Below are 19,364 nucleotides of genomic sequence, written 5' to 3'. Positions count from 1 at the left end.
CAAACATGCATGTATCTAAACTGAATCAAAGGTTTCTTGAAACAATATTTATTTTCACAATGCATATTGTGTTTAGATGTTTTCCATTCTATTACTTTGTATTCCATTAAAAAATTGGGTTGTGGACCAGCTAAACATTTTAAACCTATTAATGGATCATTTAAAAAATACTGCCTAAAATAGGGTGTGAGAAGCTTCCTGGACTACAAAGAAATAAGAGCTTGGTCCACAGCCCAGGGGTTTAGAATTTTATTGGGGAGGAAAGACCTACCTACATATGTGAACTGCCGAATAACAAAAGATTAATAAGAACAACAACAAAAAAAACAGAACAAAAATAAATCTTACAAAACAGGAATTCCTTAATTATACTATTGATGGATAAGAAGAATTGGCAAGTGCTGTGATTTAACTCTGTAAGAGCAGGCGCTTTCTGCCACATTATTCATGAAACCTGATCAAGTTATTTTTCTATGTCTCAGTCTCCTCATTTGTAAGATTTATAAAATATTGATATCCATTTCATTGTGTACCTATGAGAATTAATTGAAAATTTCACATAAATATAGAACTAAAAACGGTTGCTTGGGGTATCACAAGTGTTCAATAAATATTGACCTGTGATTATTATTATTCATCACTCTTTCCTCAGTGGAATACAGTAAGAACTCAATCAATAGATTTTTGAATAACTGAAGGCTTTCAGAGCGGATTGCAACACTCAGGGTCTTATTTGGTCTGTGTAAGTTTCTTAGAAAAGCCAAGTCGGGAGGCCTGAAGAATGTATGTGGTTTATTAAGTGGAAAGAAGAAGGATACACTTGGCTGAGGCGATAGCCTAATATGAGGCTAAAAATTAGAAAAGTATAAGTAGCATTTGGAGGACAGTGATCAATTTGATTAAGTAGGAAGTTAGGGGTTAGGAAGAAGAAATTTCCACTGAACTGCCTTTTATAAGGTCACTAATGATGTTTGCAAATGATCGATATTTGTACTTCTTCTTTCAGTGGGCATGAAAGAAAGACTCATTTACCTCAACTGAGAGAATAAAGTCCTAATGCCCACAGGTATCCACTGCATGTAATGAATTACCTTCTTTCCTATGCATCTTGGATGCTAGTAGTTAGACACCATCCTTAGAAAAAAAGAAAACATAATCCCTCAAATAGTTTTCTGTGTTCTGTAGCTCTGAGGAAGAACTCTGGGAAAGTTAAGCTGTTGCTCAATACGATAGCCTCTTGCCAAACATGGCTGTTTTAAAATCAAATTTTATAAAATATAAAATGTTAATAAAATTTAAAATAAATACAAAAAACCCACACAAAACCTTCAGCTCTTCAAGCACACTAGTAGCATTTCACACGCTCAATAACCCGTGTGCCTAGTGGCTACTGCTTTGGACGACACCGATACAGAATGTTCCCATCATCGCAGAGTGTTCTGTTGGGTGCACGGGGACCTAGAGGGTTTAAATGCTGGAGATGTCCTTATGAAAGGGCAGAAATGGGATGGTAGCTGGAGGTTAGTGACACAGAGAGCAATATATTATTAAGTTTATATTGAAATAGAAGAGACTGCTAGCTTTTTGGAGAAAGGAAGAGACCAGAAAGAGGAATATACTGCAGTTATTGGAACTCTAGGAACAACTGAGATAGCAAGATCCCAGGAAGGGCAGATTAAGATAATAGTAGTGGAGGGATAAATTCTGAAGTGAAGGGGAAAATTCCCCTTCTTGCCAGAGATGTAAGGAGGAGATGATATGTACAGAAAACAGAGCATTTAAAGTCGAAGATGTAGGAACTCATTCTCGTAAACCTGGATCAGGAGGGAAAACCACTACTGAGAATGAGGGAGTGAGACTGGACTGGTGTTTGCAAAAACTGGATACAGAATGAACGTAACTGTTGAAAACTGAATCAGTAAAATTATTTTGAAGAAGCTGTAAGATGCATCCAAAGATATACAGGTGCTTTTCATGACTTGGTGACTTTTAGGTGCCAAGGTCTTTGTTAATATGAATAGTCACTAAGCAACCAGTGGTTATTATTAGTTGGGTCCCAATATAGCACGTCCTCTGAGAAAATTTACAATCAACTTGGAAAGTCTGGACATACAGAAAAGACTTAGAGAAAAATATAATCAAGTACTAAATTATAGAAGTATCTTAAAAATATTATCTTAAGTTAGGTATGGCCATCCCCTGGCACTCATGCCATGATTTCTAGCCCTTGTCCCTTGGCGGACATCATGAATCAATCCTGACACTTGCTGGTGGAGTCCAAAGAAACCCTGGGATCCTTTTCAACACAAGAACCATGTTCTAGTTTGCTAGCTGCTGGAATGCAACACACCAGAGACGGATTGGCTTTTAATAAAAGGGGATTTATTTTGTTGGTTCTTCAGAGGAAAGGCAGCTAACTTTCCACTGAGGTTCTTTCTTACGTGGAAGGCACAGGATGGTCTCTGCTGGTCTTCTCTCCAGGCCCCTGGGTTCCAACAACTTTCCCCGGGGTGATTTCTTTCTCCATCTCCAAGGGCCCGGGCTGAGCTGCAAGTGCTGAGATGAGGAATGCCAAGCTGCTAGACTGTGCTACATTGCGTTCTCTCATTTAAGCACAAGACAATTAAGTTAAACGTCACTCATTGCAGCAGACACGCCTCCTAGCCAACTGCGGATGTAATTAGCAACAGATGAGATTCACCTACCATTGGCTCATGTCCACAGCAACAGAACTAGGTGCTTTCACCTGGCCAAGTTGACAACTGAATCTAACTACCACAAACCACTATTCAATCTACCAGTTAGTTTGAGAAGTAAAAACTATTTGTAAATCTAGTACAAGTAAAATTTGAATTGCATAGTGAGGCCCATGGTCAAGCTATGGATTTATTTCATGGTAATAAACCAATCTTACTCGTTAAAGTCCAAAGAGTCAAAATCCATTGCACAGAATCAAAGACTATACCTCAATAACTAGTCTCAACTCTTGGATACTTAACTCTGTTTCTCAGGGACTTTTTTATTATTTCAGAGGTAGAGGCATAGGGCATGTTAAGAACTGCAAATTAAAATTAACAAGGGAGGCAGAGACTGGATTATGTAAAAATAACCCCAGTAAGGTATATTCCATTGTTCTTGTTTTTCAGGAACTATACAAACACACAGCTATCAGACAGAAAGGAGAAAGTATAACTTGTCACCTAAGAATGGTGAAGAAATGATCTGGATATACTACAATACATGAAGTCCATAGAAATATTCAAGGAGATTGGAGACAGATGATGTTATTAACAGGATTTTACTTTACTTTAAAAGGCACCCTAACAATGTGAACATTTTCTGAGGCCATATGACTCACCTGTCTATAATTCAAAGCCGTAGAATAAAAAATAGTGTTAAAATGGCTTTATCATTAGATTTAGTATCTAGAATATATTTCTGAGAGAGGAAAAAATGTCAGAGTATTAAAAAAAAATGTCAGAAATTAAGGAAGAAAAAGATTTCTCAAATACCTGTTCTGGGACAGACCCTGGTCAGCAGTTCACAGGTATGATGTGTATTTCTCATGTAAGCTGTGTCATCAGGGGCCACATTTGCAAAGCCCACTCTCGCTCCTCAATTCTGCAAGGAGAAAATGTGGCAGGATGCTTGGTTGTACCTTGGCATCTCTCAATTTACCTGGAATATTCCAAATTCAGTGCAACAGTATTAAGAATATTGTTTCCATTTACCTCATTATACTTGCATAAAGCTGGATGATTTTATAATGCTAGTGATGAAGAAAGAGCATTACAATGTTTTGGGTCAGTCCAGCTCCCTTTCATGTTCCAATGTGAAATGGCTTCCCCCCAAAATAATTCTTTGCATTATAATATTTAAAGATAAATTTATTGGATTTGAAACTTTATATACACATATGATTATACCATTAACATATATTGTGCAAATGTGCCTACTGGTGTCTTATAAAAGGTCTTTAAGTGTAGGTCCTTTGTTACTGTTATTTGTTATGATACCCTTTCTTTTTCTTAAAAACGTTTATGGTAAAGGGTAGTTGGCTTTTTTCAATGACCCTCGTTTTCAAAAATAAAAATCTGTAATTGCAGATCAGTCTCCTAATCTACTTTGAAACCCAAATTCTTTGAGAACTATCAATACAGCATTCTTTGACACGCACAATCAAAACACTTCAAGGAATTATGTATTTTAAAGTAAAATACAGAAGCTATAAAAATAAAGCATGCTTACTACGATTTAAAGTAATTTTTAAAATTCTTGTAAGTAATATTTGTTCATTAAGGGGATTTTGAAACAGAAAAAATACAAACATTTAAAAAAATCACCTATACTCCCAACACAATATTTTTAAGTCATTCTGTCTCTATACACTTTCATAATATCTATTTTTACAAAAGAGGGATGGCATTAAGTCCATTGTTTCATTTCCTATTACTGGAGAAGCCTTTAGAAAGACTGTGCACGTGGCAAGGGCATTTCGAGGTAATGCTGAAATTATGCCTGAATGTGCACTCATTTTAGAGATGCACAGTCAGAGGGGCAACAAGCCCTGAGAGTAAGTGACGTGAAGACAGCCAGTTCCTACCTGAAAGAACTATACCAATATGGAAAGGCCAGCCCAGAGTCAGGTGGGTGAGGACATCCAAGGTATGGTCTCCAATTTTGGACTCTATGAAACTATCTTGAAACCAGGCAGCTCAAAAAGCTTTTGTAAGGAAGGCAGGGATAGATGAAAATGATGATTATCCTGTATTCAACAGATGGAAAAAAAACGGGCTCATCCAACAGTCCGAGAGGTCAAAGAAGGGACTAAAGTTTCTGATTCAGTCTTGAGCTCTATTGTTAGATCTTGCACATTTTCGTAAGAAAAAAGAAACAGTGTGACTTTCCTTTCCTTGGCCTTTTGGCCTACAAAACTACTAAGGCAGGCTGATATTTCAGCTTCAAATTTTGCAGCTGTGTAATCACTGGGGTCTGGGAGACCTAACTATACTTGGTTCAGCTCTTGAATTCCTTTTGAGACCAAGACAATAGAACTTATAATTAGCAAACTACCATAAGTCTCAGAGTATGACACATGAATAGAACTCTTCCTTTTTCCTCTTTCCCTGCACAGGGACATAAAAATAGAACAACAACAAAAAAAACTAATATATTTGCACTTCTACTCACACCAACTTCTTAATAAAACATCTCAAGATGGGATTGGGCAAGAATAGATCCTAGTATGAAGTGAATGATTTTTATTTCATTTTAACATTGAGACTTTTTTGTTGACATGATGGAGTCAATGTGAACCTGTTGGAAAGGCATTTGTCTCCAATTGTCCTTTCCCTTCCACTCTCAGAGTTACAGATTCAGCTTGGGATCTTAATACTTTTCCTGGGCCACTGAAATATCTCCTCTGATTTTGTCTCCCTGCTTATTCCTGCTTTCTTCCAACCCACACATAGATGCCTGATATTTTGAAATCACAGTGGTGATCATGACAGTTCCCAGCTCAAAACCGGTTTATCACCAGCTGTCACAGGGCAGTGAGCACTAGAACATCAAGTTCTTCGTGGTCTGACCCCAACCACTGACCTTTATCACCCACTCTTCCTCTCCAGCCTTATGCAACCTGGTGTTTCCCAAGTAGCTCCTCTCGGTTCTGCAGAGGCTTCAAGTTTTTCTGAGTTTCTTTTTGTGCTATTTCATCCAAGAAAAGACTGCAACACCTTCTCAAAAGGCCAACAGGAAAATTTTCCCTCCCAGAAGCCCTGCTGACACCAGATCATTAGATCAGTCTGTTAAGTCCATGCCTAAAGGTAAATATGTTTGTTTTTCTTTCAGAGTGAAAGAGAAACCAATTCCTGGTACTTGCTCATGCTTTTCTTTATTTTTACTTGCTCTGTGTCAAGAACTTTACATGCAATATCTTCTTTCTTCCACAACTATGATATACGACAGGTGTATTACTGTCCCCATCTTACAGATAGACACTAAACCTTAGAGAGATTAAATAATAATCGCTAATATTTATTAGGCACAAATTATATGTAGCAGGCTTGATTCTAAGAACTTTACAGCATTCTCATTTAATGGTCAGGCCAATTTATGAGTTAGGTCCCATTATAACCTCCATGTTCTTACCTACTGTAAGAATCCACCTTCATTACGTTTTCACCTACCAGCTTCTGTGCTCATGCACTTGGCCTTCCCTCCCTGCACCCATCTAGAACCAACCTCCTCGCAAAGCCCCTCCCCTTCTGCCCCACCCCCACCAATGGGTCCCGATAAAGATTCTTTGTTCTTTCTCATCCGTTCAAGGTCTTTGCTCTTGCTGTTGCACCATTCTTTCACCCAGCATCAGTTTATCCTCCTTTCCTGGGTTATTTCCATAATTGGACAAACAGGCTACATTGTCTACTAGCTTAAAAAGACCTTGCTTGATCCGAGGGCCTGTCTCTTCCATCCCTACCACAACTACCACCACCCAATTTTTCTCCTCCCTCTCACAATCAAGCTCGCCAAAAACTGTCTATGCTAGCTGATTCTGCTTCCTCATGTCCCATTTTTTTTAATCCCACTTCAAGTCAGATTTAGGTTTTTGTATGGCTGCCAACATTTCTATTATAAACACTACACTATTCTCATAATAAAAATATATAAATGTACATAGAATATAAAATGTTAAGTTACTATATATAAATGTACACATGTACAAATATAAACAGATACATATATGCAAAAATATAAAATATATGTAATCCCATAACAAAAATAATAACTGTGCCCTCATTCCAACTGTGTGTATGTGTCTATGTGACTATCTCTGATTCCTATATGCCATCGATTTATGTATCACTCTTGAACTTTCTCCATTACTGAAACTGAAAACTTCTCTTCTTTTCTGTCTTCTTCCAGATCAAAATTTACACCCATGTCAGCCCAACCTCTTCTCTTTCGCCATCTGCCCCTGGGTTAGACCCTTCCACTGTGCCTATGGAACCTCTAATCTACTGTGAGCAAAAGACCAAATGGCTTTAATTTTTTCCTTGTGTCTGTTTCAACCAAAGCTAATCTTTTCTTTGATATCATCATATCTCTTTTTGTTTTCTCCTCTTCAGGCTTCACCTTCTTCAGACTCAAATGCATGGGAAAAGAAAGCTGGATCACCTCTTCTCTGGGAGCCATTTATAGATGTACAACTGATACATCCTACTGCTTATTCTCTTTTGCAGTCCAAACCCTACTTCCTCTCAAAACCACTGCCACGTAAAGATAAACGCCGTACCCTCTATCATCAAGGAACTTATAATACAGAGAAGCAGATAAAGTTCCCCAGACAATGGCAGAGTAGAATGAACAATCTCCAAGATAAAGATTCTCTAAGAGGATAGGAGGGAAAACCAATTTAGAGATACCCCCTATTTTCTGGAGGATCAATGAAAATTATCCAGGCTAAGCCGCCATGACTTAGAATTAGAGGCACCAGCAAGCATGGCAGGGGGTGGAATGGAATATGGTATCATAGCGGATCTTTCTTTAAGGACAGAGGATGGAGGTAAAGTTAGGAAATTGTGAGAAATGAAGTTTGAGAACTAGAAAATGATATAAAGGGATTTAACATGCTGAGGACACTGATTTGTGTTTTTAATGGCAATGGGAATTATTATTACAAATAATGAAATTTATAATTATTGAGGACTTATAATGTGCCAATTATTATCTCCAGGCTCTGTGTTATCTTCGCAATTGTATGGGTAAGAAAACAGAGAGAGATAAGTAAGATAAGTAGTTTGCTGAATCACGCGACTAGGAAGTGTATCAATTTGAATTTTGATTAGTTTTTCATTTCTGAAAGATAAAGAGATGCCTGGAGCTTCAAAATCACAGCTGCATAATGCATGCACAGGTAGCATGAAAAGACTGAGAAGTGGGGAGAGGCAGGAGGAGCAGAGGAGTTCAGTGTTGCCATTTTGATTTGGGGGTATTATCAAAAACCCCTGTGGAGCTGTCCACTTGGATATATTGATGTGGCCTAGGAAACAAGACCTGGGCTGGAGGCACAGTTTTATAATCATTAGATAAAAGGATGTGTTGATGCCTGAAATTTACATGAATTAAGAAGATAAGAATTCTGAACAGAATCTTGGAGGGGTGGGGGGGGGTAGTACTTCAGCAGTAAACAAGTAAAAAGTAAAAGCAAAAAAAAAAAGGAAACCAACAATGAATGGGAAGTGAGGTAGAAAGATACTTAGGAGAGAGAGGTTCCTTGGAATCGAAAGAAAGAGAAAATTTCAAAAAGGATGATGGTAATAACTGTTGCAGGGAAGTCAAGAAAGTGAAGGACCAAAAATTCTTTCAGTTTATCAGCTAGGAGACTGGTATCCATTTTGGTAACTGTAGCGTATGTGAAGTTGTGTGGATCAGAAACCAAACTGCAGTGGGTCGAGGAGTGAAAGGAAGAGGAAGAGATGAAGCAAGGAGGTAGGGAGGAAGAGAAGAGAGAGACAGATTCCCAAAGAACCTAGGCTGAGATGTTGTTGTTTTTTTTCCTTTATGATTTGAATGCATTTCACATTTACACATGGAAGGCAACAAACTAAAAAATTTGAAGATACAGGAGAGAGCAAATACAAAATTGATTTAGGGACGAATAAGATCCAGACTTCTTCATGATGCCTTTTGAAAAATTTTTTCCCCTCTCATTTCTTCTGGCAGCTTTCTTGTTTAGGCCTTAATGTCTTCTCACTTGAGAGAAAAGTGATATATATATTTTCCTACCTTCAGTTTACTTTCACATACCTTGCCCAATTAATCGTCCTCAGTCTATTTCTCTGTGCAAATACTCTGTGATATTGTGTTCCTTTTGAAGCATTTGAAAGCCCTTCTCATTTGGCCTTACCTCCCTTTGCATCTTATGTTCAGCTCTCCCCATGTTCACACACGCCATAATTGTGAAGCTTTCACACGCATTATACCTCATACCCATGCTCCCTTGCAATGCCCTCTGGTTCCTTCCTGCCTATCTAAACCCTACCCTTTCTCAATATCTTTGATAGAGGCGTCTCTATGCCCATGAAGCCAGGTACTAGTAGTGTTACCTTTTATGCTACCATAGCATGTCATACATATCCTTTTCATAAACATTTTCCAAATGTTCCTCTGTCAAGCTCTTGTGAAAAGTATCAAGAATACAAGCATAGTAAACACACAGACCATGCCAAATATAAGGTTTGATACTTAAACTATTGATTGCATTACTTGTATCTGATCTTTTTGTTTTTGCATGAGCAGGCACCGGGAATCAAGCCGGGGTCTCCAGCATGGCAGGTGAGAACTCTACCTGCTGAGTCACCGTGGCCTGCCTGGCTTTGCTTTTAACACTCATAACATTTAAAAATGTGTGCACCTTGTCCTCAAAACTAGACTGTAAAGCTCTCCAAGGATAGAGGCTGTGTAACGAAAACGATAGTACTGATCATCTAAAATTTCTACCTCAGGAATCTCTACAGCAGAAATTGAGTAACTATTCTGCTCAAAGGACATGTCAAAATAGGATAGTGTGTACAGTCTCAGAGTAATGAGAAACTGTGAATTGAATTTTCTTTTTCTCCATGATATGCTAGAATGTAAATAAATATAGCACTTCCACATTTTTTTCCTTTCATCACTTCATAAGCTTTTTCCTCGAGGCATTTTTATGCATGTTTGAATTTATTTCTTCTTATACGTGTGTATGCTGCATGTTGGCTGGGAAAGCGGTGCCTCTCATTTTCGCTTCCATTTCAAATTGTTTTTCACTGTAAAGCTAAGACCTCTCTCATTTCTCTTTGAATGTAATATAATTTCCCCATGTTATTAAACTGTGTCAAACTTTTTTTAGTTAAAAGGCGTATCTACAAACTCCATAATTGAATTTTCATTAAATTGATTGCCTATAATTATTTCTTTTTTTATGATTGCTCTTTTGTTAAAGTTTTATATAGTCATTCTTTAAGATTTCTTTTATTGTTGATATTCATATTATATACTATTTTTGTTTGTTAACACTATTCTGGGAGATATTTTGTGGGGTTTTTTTGCATTTTATTTGTTTTGTGCGTAGCATGACACACATATTTGTTTCTCAAATATTCCCTTTCATTCAAAATACACTTTGTGTGATTTTCTGTTTATTATTTTTTGTTCCGGTTTGGATTTTCTTTCCTATTTAGTCCAAACTTTGCTCTGAGAATTGAAGCACAGTTCTTGAAAATGCTTCTGTTTCATTTGGGTTATTTCTGAAATATTTAACTTTGCTTTTTAATCTAGCTCATATAATATGTTACACTGTGGCTAGAGAAGTGTTAGATTGATCATCCCTGCCACTGTGTCCTTTTGAACGTAATTTTATGGCTTTCTGTATGTTGTGCTGCAGGTCTTAGTGTACAGAAGAGACTGGACACACCAGACCTCTGCGTGCCTGGGTCTGGCTGGGTCTAGGCAGTGGGTGCTGGGCTGCCTGGGTTAACTCCAGCTGGACCCACCCAATTCTGAGACAGAGACATAGTCTCAGGGGAGTCTGATGCTGCACTCAGGTCTTGACAGTCTTTAAGCATGATGAGGATACCTGGCACCTGCTGTTCCCATCTGGATGCTCTGAGCACAGCCAAGGTACACTCATTCAAACATCCAGGTTCCAATTGCAGCACCTGGCCATTCATTGTGCTGCTGCCCATCACAGATGAGCATCTGTGTGCTGGTGGAGGTCTAGGAATCACAAGTTCCCAAAGGGCAATGGGTAGAATCAGGAGTAAGGGGTGAGGAAGCCAACCTATGGTTCTTGGTAAGTGGTCCCACTTCCCCAGTCTTCAACTAAAACAAACACTTCTACCCAATGCTGCCTTGAGACCCAGGCACAAACCCCTGCCTTGACCTTGTTCATTGTGGTCTTGCTATTCAACGTATAGTCAGCATCACGGTCATCTTGTTTGATGATGCAAAATCTCAGGCCCACCTCAATTCTTCTGAATGAGAATCTGTACTTTAACAGATAACTGAGTGCACACATTGTTTGAGAAGAGCTGTATCAGATGACCTACTTTGGCGTTCCTTTGGTCGGGTTCCACGTAGACCATGCTTCAGGTACATAGGATCCCCAATCTCCTGCCCCAAATCACAGGGCCTGCTCACTCCCAGGTCCTATGGAGATCTCCTCCCCAGGAGCATCCTTGGTGTGTGTAGCCAGTAGGTGGTCAGTGGACAGCTCTGTGCACAGTGGGGCAGGGGTATACTGGATTTTCAGGTTGGGTGTCATATGTAAGCACCAAGGTTGATGCCCCTATTGGAGGGCAAAGCCAGGGGTGAGAAGGGGGGTGAAGGTGGGCCAAGGACCTTCATTTGTACTCTTGTTTCTGTTCTCCATAAATGTGAGTACAGAACCCATTTCTGTCCATTTATAGCTGATATGCCCTTTTAGTATAGTCCAAGTCATGTGCAAGATGACAGCTATGAAACAATTGTACACATTCCAGAAGTTAGGGCTTCATTGTTATTTTGAGATATTTGATTTTTTAAAATTAGGTTGGATTCCAAAGCATTTGCCTAATTTTAGGAAATTTCAACATTAAGTTTGTCAATCAAAGAAAAGTAATAGTGGTTAGATTCTCTAGATATAATTTCAAATTTTGTAAGCTTTTGAAGGACTATAAAAATGGTATAAAATTTTCTATCATGTATTTGTTCTTACAAAATATCCCAAGACTTTGAAGAGATCATTGATCAAGAATTGCATGCAATTCACCAATCATTTCTAACACAATACCTGATAATAAAAAGCTATATATGAGCTTACACTTCCCATTAAAACATCTGAAAATATTTTATTCATAAATTATTATATAATATAAATTCAATACTTAGTAATTGTCCCATTACTTTTTCTTCCTTCTTATAATACAAAGAATGTGCATTGAATTTTTCTTCATGCAACTTCTTAAAAATATCAGAAAATCCTATCCAATATACCATACAAATATTACCATTCTAATGTGCACCATGAAGTAAAAAAGGGTGAGAAGCATGTATCTATGTAGACAGAGCTGTCAATGAAAGGGGCAGCACCCAGGATAGGAAGGTTTAGAAAGAAATTTACTCCCTATTATAATGCAGTAGGTCTTTTGGATCACATGTCTATTATTTCTGACTTTCTTCTGAAGTGTATCCTTTAATAAAGTGGGTGCCCTTCCTTTGTAAAATTTTTAAAAACAGATTTTTCTCTCAACAGATTAGCTTCAAAATTTTTTTAACATTTCCCTAACATATAATTATCATGTTCCAAAGACCCAAAGTGCTGTCAATGTGACTGAAATCAGAACATAAATATTTTATAAACAGCTGTCAAATCTCAATTGAAGGAAAACAAAAAGCCCCCAAATAGCTGTAATCTAACCATGAGGCTACAGTCATTTAATTGACAGATAAGACATTTTCATAGTTTCCATTCTCCTGTCAGCATTTTAAATACATTAGCATGGTGTGCCATTTTCGATATTCACTGTGACAATTTCCTTGAAGACGAATACATTCTGAAATGCTCTAAGGGAGATGCCTACCACAAAAACTAAATTTTGTTTCATGGAACATTTTCCACACTCACTGTATTTTGATTGTGTCTTACTATCATGGCTAAATACTGGCAACAAGGGAATATCATAATGTCCATAACAAATAAGAGGCAGCATTTTACTCTAAGCCAGTCAATAATTTATTTCATTCTTTTAGGCCTTTATTCAACAAACATCTCTGATCGGCCTACGTGCCTGGCTTGGTCAATAAATCTGTGTAAGACTCAAAGAACTGGGCTCCATAAACCATCATCACAGATAAGAAACACCACTGAGTGAGGACACCAAGTGTGGCCCCTCTGAGGATTAATCGCTATCTTCTGTTCACCTCTGTGCATTCAACTGTCCCTCTTTCCAGCTTTTTATTTTTTTCATCTATGTTCTCCTTTCCCTCTTTCCTGTCATGCAATAGACATTTCAATGACACCCAGCAGCACTGCTCAATTTTGGGGGGGGGAGGGGATATTTGACCTTTGACATTTTTTGACCCAACATTCATTCATTCATTGATCGAGTCTCCCAGGACCCAGGCATTGTCAGAGGTCAGGCATCCTGGTTTCATCAGTGAAGAAAACAGGCAAGGTCTGTTCCTCCATGGAGCTTAGATCATATTATGGGAACAAGATATAAACACATTTAACGGAGCATCTGAAATCTGAATGGGAAAGGCCAAGCGGTGATAATGGCCAGATCAGAGCACTGTGAGTCAAGGGACTGAGGTCCCAAGAGGGAAAGAACAGAAAGAAATATTTAGGGAGCAGGGGAAAAATTCAAGGAGGTTGGAGTTGAAGAAGCAAGGTAGAAAAGGTACAAGTAGAAACCAGATTATATTGGGTTTATAAGTCATGATAATGCATTTGAGTTTTATTCTAAATGTAGCGGGAAGGACCTGAAAGATTTTGAGTACTTTCCAATGAGAAGAATAATAAGATCTGATTTATGTTTCCCAAAGATTATGCTGAATGTTGTGCCCCATGTGGATTCTGGTGTGTCAAGAATAGAAGGTGGGTGACCATTAGGAAGCTAATAAAGTCATTCAGGCAACTGAGGACGATGGCTTCGGCTGGAATGGTAACAGAGGAGGTGGAAAGAAATGAAGAAGTTCAGGATGTATTTTGGAAGAAAATGAGGGAAAAGGAAAATAACCGGTAACTCCTAAGCTCAATAGCCATCAAGAAAAATTGGGCATGAGCAGTTGCCAGCATTTCCCTGTACTAGGAAAGGAGACCGAAGGAGGTAAACTACTTGTTTATACTAACAGATTATCTGAGATGGACGTGATAGTTAAAACCATTCAGTCTTACACCCTCAATTTTACAGATAACAAACAATGGTCCAGCACTGTGAAATGGTGTTTTTTTTTTTTTAAAGCCATGAAAGAGCTGGGGCTATCACCTACATTTCCTGTCTCTTATTTTCCAGTCCAGGGATTTTTTCCATTATCCAGTACCTCCTCTCTTCCTGACTCAGTTCAGTAACTTACTCAATGCCTTCCATTATCTTCTTTAGAAAGGAATTTCATTATATAACTTATTTTTTGTCTATATTACTTTTTTTCTCTGATCTCATAAGCATGGGAGAAGTAATAGAGATTGTTTAGAAGGGCGATATTTAAAATTAGGACTGTCAGTTAAAAGCCGGGATTTCAGTGGTCATACTTAGACCATTAGATCTAAATTTTTATTAAAAAACAATAACAACAGAAGCAGCTCAGAATTAATGTTACTTTCATTTGCTTTTATAGGCAAACTTACAAGTCATACTCATTCAAATCAAGCACAGGTTCCACTTTCTGTCCTTTTTCATTCATACATGGAATATCCTCAGTTCACTTCACTTTATAAATGAAAAATCTAATGGAAACTCTGGGTTATTGAATTATATATTCAAAGGGTCAGGGACCTAAAAAGCCCACTGACTAGCTAAAGAATGTAATTAGCAATAGTACAGGTTCGTGGCAGGGACCAACAGTGAGGTAGCAGAACACCGGGAAGTGAGTGTCACAGATCCAAGTTCAAACATTGTTGTTGTTACTTATTAATCATCAGGACAAGATACTTAACATCTCAGAGCATCAATTTCCTCATCTGTAAAACAGAGGTAATGACACCTAACCCGATACAACTATTGTGCAGATTAAGTCAGGTGCGTACATGTGCCTAGCACAATGTCCAGATCTTTCATTCTAGTGAATCAACTAAGAATATGCCCAGCTGTGAATGACAGAAGACCTGACAAATGTCTCATGCCTCAAAAAAGTGAGGGTAGTCCAGGCCAGAGCTCAAGCAGTCAAGCTCTTTTTATATGCTTTGTTCCATTATTGTTGGTTGTGGTTTTTGTCCTTGTGATTGCAAGAAGGGGGCTGTACTTTCCAAGTAGCAAGGTAGGGTAAGAACAAAGAAGAAAGTTAAAAGAAATGCTCCTCTTGAAGTTCTGCTGCTTTAATTCAGTAAGGGAAACCCTCCATAGGACCAATCACCCTATGGAGTGACCTCTGACATTTTTTGACTCAACATTCATTCATTCATTCATCCAGTCTCCCAGGGACCAGGCATTGTCAGAGGCCAGGCATCGTGGTTTCATCAGTGAAGAAAATAGACAAGGTCTGTTCCTCCATGGAGCTTAGATCAAATTATGGGAACAAGATATAAACACATTTAATGGAGTGTCTGAAATCTGAATAGGAAAAGTGGTAGCAATGGCCAGGATTAGAGAACCGTGAGTCAAGGGACTGAGGTCCCAAGGGGGAAAGAACAGAAAGAAATATTCTGATCACCCAGAAGTCATTGGCCAGAACTGAGCCACTTGACCACGGTCAACTGTGAATATGTATATTCCATATATGAATTAAAAAGACAAGAGCTTTTTTTAGCTGGGCACATTGCAGCCCTTCAAAACATCAGGATCGTTTCAGGAAGGAAGAAGGAGAGAATGGATATTGGGTAGGCAATTAGCAGTATCTGCTGAATAGAGAAATTACTTCATAATAAAATCTATAAAAGATTGCTTTCTATGTTGGAATACTTTCTATGTTGCTGTTTTTTTATGTTCGTGATCAAATTTTGTGTGGCATTCTGAATAAAGGCAATATAAATCAAGGGATAATACTTAAATAAGAATTAGACAACCTAGAAGGTCTAATAGATATGCTAAAAGTTCAGACATTTACACTATTTCCAAAAAAACCTGACAATGCTACAGTTGAGATACAAATGAGCATTTGAAATAAAATAAGCTTATTTAAAATCTCAGTAAACATACCTTCATTCTAATTGTGAATCTGATGAGCAAATGGGCATAATATTTCTTTATTAAGTGACACAAAAACTACAACATGTATGTTTATTGTGACGCACACTGTTGCAAATGGAAATCATGTTGAAAAACATCACTTGTAAATTCTTACTCTTCATTCACTTGTCCTTGTGGATTAAACGATCAAGGCTTGTTTTTTGTTTTTTTTTTTTTTTAAGCAAAGCATTTTACCAGAAAAAGAATCTTACCTTACAGTACCTTAGCTGGAGTTCTGAATGTCATTTATTTGGCCACTAATCAGAACACAGGTGCTAGAAGAGAATAAGAACATGAGATTAACATATAATGAGGATTCTGGAAAAAGGAAAATCAGTAGATTACATGGAATGATTTAAGAGAGTGAAAGAAAATTACAGAATGTTCAAGTCAAAAAGAACCTCATATATCATGGTGTTTAACCTCCTCATGTAATCAAAGAGGACACAGAAGGTCAGAGAAGTTAAGGAACCTGTCATTGAAAATAGAAACATATCTATTGACTTCCTACTCAGGATTCTTTCTATAAAGCTTTACTCCTCAGAACTTTACACAGCTACTTCAATCTGAAGGGTCATACAGTAAAAATAAGAGAAAAAAAAAAGAAGTTGCTCACATTTTGCTGACAGGTGGCTTCCTTTTGGTGAATCTATTAATGCAGTCTACTTTCAAAGAGGGTTTCCCTCAGAAGTTTTAGCCCACTATCTTCTCCCAGACAGTATTAATAAAAATCTTAAAGAAAATCTCCTAACCGCATTTTTTTTAACTTTTTTATTGTAGAGTATAACATATATACAAAGCAAAGAAATAAAAAAGCAGTACTTTTCAAAGCACTCTTTGACAAGTAGTTACAGGACAGATCCCAGAGTTTGTCATGGGCTACCACACAATCTCAGATTTTTCCTTCTAGTTGCTCCAGAATATGGGAATCTAGAAGGCTTAAATATTTTTTTATCATGACAATCAACTTCTTTTCTTTCTTTTATATGAAAAAAAAACATATTTACAAAAAAACTAAAAATTCCAAAGCACAGCATCACAAGTAGTTGTAGAACTTATTTCAGAGTTTAACATGGGTTACAATTCCACAATTTTAGGTTTTGACTTCTAGCTGTGTATGATACTGGAAACTAAAGGATATTAATTTGATGATTCAGCAATCATATTCATTTGTTTATCCTATCTTCTCTGTATAACTCCACCATCATCTCTGATCTATCTATCCTTCTATTTAGGGGTGTATGGGCTATGGCCATTCTAACTTTTTCATGTTGGAAGGGTCTGTCACTAATATGGGGTAGGGAGATGGAACTATCTGATGGTCTGGAGAGGCTGGGCCTTCTAGGTTTCAGGACTTATTTAGTCCAGTGACCCATCTGGAGGTTGTGGGTTTCTGGAAAGTTACTCTAGGGCATGGAACCCTTGTGGAATCTTATACATTGCCCTAGGTGTTCTTTAGGATTTGCTGGAATGGTCCTGGTTGGGGGTTGGTAGGTTATGATAGGTAGCAAGGTCTAACTGAAGCTTGTATAAGAGCAACCTCCAGAGTAGCCTCTCGACTCTATTTGAACTCTCTCTGCCACTGATACTTTATTAGCTACCCTTCTTTTCCCCCTTTTGGTCAGGATGGAATTATTGATCCCATGGTGCCAGGTTTGGAATCATCCCTGGGAGTCATCTCCCACGTAGCCAGGGAGACTTTTACCCTGGATGTCATGTCCCATGTAGTGGGGAGGGCAATGATTTCACTTGCAGAGTTGGGCTTAGAGAGATGAGACCACATCTGAGCAACTACAGAGGTCCTCCAGAAGTCATTTTCAGGCATGCCTGTAGGTAGGCTAAGTTTCTCTGCTACTTACACGAGTTCCTAACCCCATTTTGAACACTGATATTTGCCTGTTGGAAGTGCACAGAACCATATATGTAGGCCAGCACCTTAGAAAGCATTGCTTGTAGAAGGCTGACCTAGTGAAAGAAAAAGAAGAGCCAAGTTCCAGGAGAGAGCTTGAGAAGGAAGGGCATTGTGAAGGTCGATGGGTGAGGACAGAGCATGAGAAAGGAACAGTAGGTGCTATGGGAGAATGCAGAGTGAGGCCTGACAGGATATTATTGGGTTTTTAAATGAAGGACCTTGACCTTTCCAAGTGGTGGGCATGAAGTTGGATTACTAGAGGACAAGAAGAGCGTGACGTGAGGAAGTCAAGGACCCTAAAGGCACACATGAGGGATTCCCCTCAAAAAGAAGGAGAGCTTCGTGCAGCCCCCACTACTGTGGCCTGTAGATAGGTGCTGATTTAGAAACTATCATTGGTTGGTGCTAGCTGCTGGAATGCAACACAGCAGAGATGGATTGGCTTTTAATAAAAGAGGATTTATTTAGTTAAAAACATACAGTTCTTCAGAGTAAAGGCAGCTAACTTTCAACTGAGGTTCTTTTTACGTGGGAAGGCATAGGGTGATCCCTGCTGGCCTTCTCTCCAGGCCTCTGGGTTCCAACAACTTTCCCCAGAGTGATTCCTTTCTGTATCTCCAAAGGCCTGGGCTGGGCTGCAAGTGCTGAGATGAGGCATGCTGAGCTGCCTGGGCTGTGCTAGGTTGAGCTCTCTCATTTAAACACCAGCCAAATAAGTCAAACATCATTCATGGCAGCAGGCATGCCTCCTAGCCGACTGCAGATGTAATGAGCAACAGATGAGGTTCATGTACCATTGGCTCATGTCCACAGCAACAGAACTAGGTGCCTTCACTTGGCCAAGTTGACAACTGAATCTAACTACCACAGTTGGTGACATGATAAACACAGAGATTGAGAGCAAATGTTTAGCAACTTACATAGCAAGTGGGCACTTAGATTTTTCTGTTAAAACTGATCATTAAAAATAGATTGTATTTTGCATATCTTTTTTTTTTAAAGTATCAGTCTGCTAAGGTTGAGGAAAAAACAAAAGAAAACTACTGATGTTGATCAGTTTGAGGAGCATTATCTTAGTGGGCATCTGCCACTTTTGCCATCACAGTAGCACTTCCTCCTTTGGGGCTTCTCCTGCTACTATTGTTTTCAGTGTTGGCGGAACAATCAATCAAAGGCCCCTCTCCTCCTCTGGACAAAGGGAGGGCATCTAAGCCAAGACAGGCTCCCAGACTCATCCACTTCCTGGAGCCGCAGTTTGGGAAGTGTACCCTAAGGAAGGAAAATGGCTGGAGGTAATGGTTTCCTGAGAGCCACTCACTTTATGAACAGGGAAACTGAAACTTTTCCTGTTCCACATTAAGTGACCACAGAACTTGAATCCAGTTCTGTCTGACTCTTTCTACCAACTGCTCTGCCTACTTGAGATACTGGCACTGCCTTAGGAAATAATGTATACACAACTGGAACTTCAAGAGAAACCGCAACCCTATCAACCCAACCAGTATTAACGGGGAAGTGATGGGTAACCACGTGTAAGGAAGGAAAGACAT

The 19,364-nt window shown here is 38.6% G+C and overlaps 1 protein-coding gene across 15 annotated transcripts in view; it reads right to left on the bottom strand.

Moving 5' to 3' along the window:
• CHRM3 (cholinergic receptor muscarinic 3) overlaps positions 1–19,364 on the bottom strand; it is an 887,892-nt gene that overhangs the window by 279,134 nt on the left and 589,394 nt on the right. For 7 of the 15 annotated variants that reach the window (XR_013179186.1, XR_013179185.1, XM_077168441.1 and 4 more), the window contains one exon: positions 16,115–16,177. The gene's annotated coding sequence lies outside the window, so the exon portion shown is untranslated. Of the gene's footprint in view, positions 1–3,512; positions 3,679–4,603; positions 4,766–16,114; positions 16,178–19,364 lie in introns of all 15 variants that reach the window. The other 8 variants (XM_077168446.1, XM_077168444.1, XM_077168439.1 and 5 more) reach the window with 5 other exon arrangements.

Source organism: Tamandua tetradactyla, chromosome 7 (assembly GCF_023851605.1).
Source record: "Tamandua tetradactyla isolate mTamTet1 chromosome 7, mTamTet1.pri, whole genome shotgun sequence".
Lineage (NCBI taxonomy): Eukaryota > Metazoa > Chordata > Mammalia > Pilosa > Myrmecophagidae > Tamandua > Tamandua tetradactyla.
The sequence above is the reverse complement of the archived record's forward strand: the minus strand, read 5'-3'. Positions and strand labels throughout refer to the sequence as shown.